Below are 2500 nucleotides of genomic sequence, written 5' to 3'. Positions count from 1 at the left end.
GATTCTTTCTCCAATATTCCTGATAAATACCCACACACCCACATATGGAGAATGGTCGAAAATGCTCGAGTGGATATCGAGATGTCCGACGAAGCACCACTTGGAAGGGCCGAGGCACGGGACGCCCGAGCTGTTGCTCGGGCCGGCACGGGACGCGCATGGGACATCCCGGGACGGCATGGGACGCCCTCGCTACAGCTCGAGACGGCCAGGTACGCCCGAGACTTGGCTCGGGACGGCCTGGGACGCCCTCGCCATAGCTCGGGACGGCCTGGGACGCCCGAGACTAGGCTCGGGACGGCCTCGGCACAGCACGGGACGGCCTGGGACGCCCTTGCCACAGCTCGGGACGGCATGGGACGCCCGAGACTTTGCTCGGGACGGCCTGGGACGCCCTTGCCACAGCTCGGGACGGCCTGGGACGGCCTCGGCACAGCTCGGGACGGCCTGGGACGCCCGAGACTTTGCTCGGGACGGCCTGGGACGTCCGAGACTTTGCTCGGGACGGCCTGGGACGCCCGAGACTTGGCTCGGGACGGCCTGGGACGCCCTCGCTCCAGCTCGGGACGCCCTGGGACGGCCTCGACACAGCTCGGGACGGCCTGGGACGTCCGAGACTTTGCTCGGGCCGGCCTGGGACGCCCGAGACTTGGCTCGGGACGGCCTGGGACGCGCTCGGCACAGCTCGGCACAGGCCGGGACGCCCGAGCCGAGCTTCGGGTCGCACGAAATCTCTTCGTATTCCGACATATTAGAAGCTTCCCATCATGTAGTAGGCCGAGCTTTGCCCTTTGGATGCCCTATGGTGCTTGGCGAGCACTAGGGAACGTGCCAGCACAAGTGCTGTGCACGCTCTGGGGAAGGAGCTCAACCCTCCCCCTTATAGTGCAAAGTTATTGTTTTTCCTATTTTCACAAGGAAACATCAATTTTTTAACCAAGCATACTGGGCCTTTACTCCTTCGTTACTCGTCGGAATCCAGCAAACTTATACTCGTTGGAAAGGTCTTTTCGCAAGGATTTTTTTGATATATTATAATAGCGATTCCGATAAATATTTATTTTTCTATGAATTTTTAAGTGAATAAACACCGGAAAATTCATAAAAAATAGAAAAAAAAATATTTTCTTCCGTTTCTTTTCTCCAATAATTCATAAATAATACCTCAATAGTATTAATGAAGAGAGAGTCGAAATGGCCCGGGTGGATTTCGAAATGTCCCACGACCCCATAGAATGCACGGGCCAGCCGAGCCAAAAGAATGGGACGCGCACGGGACAGCATTGGTCAGGCTCGGGACGGCACGGGACAGCACGGGACGCGCATGGGACGGCACGGGACGCGAATGGGACGGCCTTGCTAAGGCTCGGGACGGCATGGGACAGCACGGGACGCGAATGGGACGGCCTTGCTAAGGCTCGGGACGGCATGGGACAGCTCGGGACGCGCATGGGACGGCCTTGGTAAGGCTCGGGACGGCCTTGGTCAGGCTCGGGACGGCATGTCACGGCCCTGGTGAGGCTCGGACGGCACGGGACGCGCATGGGACGGCACGGGACGGCCTGGGACGGCCTTTGTGAGGCTCGGACGGCACGGGACGCGCATGGGACGGCCTTGGCGAGGCTCGGGACGGCATGGGACAGCACGGGACGGCCTCGGCACAGCTCGGACGGCACGGGACGCGCATGGGACGGCCTTGGCGAGGCTCGGGACGGCATGGGACAGCACGGGACGGCACGGGACGGCCTCGGCACAGCTCGGACGGCACGGGACGGCCTTGGCGAGGCTCGGGACGGCATGGGACAGCACGGGACGGCACGGGACGGCCTCGGCACAGCTCGGACGGCACGGGACGGCCTTGGCGAGGCTCGGGACGGCATGGGACAGCACGGGACGGCACGGGACGGCCTCGGCACAGCTCGGACGGCACGGGACGGCCTTGGCGAGGCTCGGGACGGCATGGGACAGCACGGGACGGCCTCGGCACAGCTCGGGACGGCACGAGACGCGCATGGGACGGCCTTGGTGAGGCTCGGACGGCACGGGACGCGCATGGGACGGCCTTGGTGAGGCTCGGACGGCACGGGACGCGCATGGGACATCATGGGACGCACATGGGACACCTTATGGGGATCATCAAGGGACGTTGCACGGGACATTCTTTCCCACGAAGGGCATTTACATGGGACATCTTAGGAGTCGAGAGCCGGCACATGGGACAACGTAGTTCACACGCACGGAACACTTTACTTTCGTTTGGAACGTCGTGGGATCTTTATGTCCCCATTAGCACCGAACCTTTAACATGCTAGGAAGCTATGTTCGATCTTCTCGAAGTGTCGATGGAACTTCGATGGATACACATCCGATCCGATGTTATGATGATGTACTTTCTCCGAGATCGATGTTGGGGCCGTATTCCGATGTCATGATGATGTACTTTCTCCGAGATCGATGGGACGGCCTTGGTAAGGCATGGTTCGGCCTTGGTAAGGCATGG

This window comes from Eschscholzia californica, unplaced genomic scaffold, assembly GCF_041429995.1.
Source record: "Eschscholzia californica isolate CP2 unplaced genomic scaffold, dmEscCali1.0.p SCAF_12, whole genome shotgun sequence".
NCBI lineage: Eukaryota > Viridiplantae > Streptophyta > Magnoliopsida > Ranunculales > Papaveraceae > Eschscholzia > Eschscholzia californica.
Note: the sequence above shows the minus strand (reverse complement) of the source record.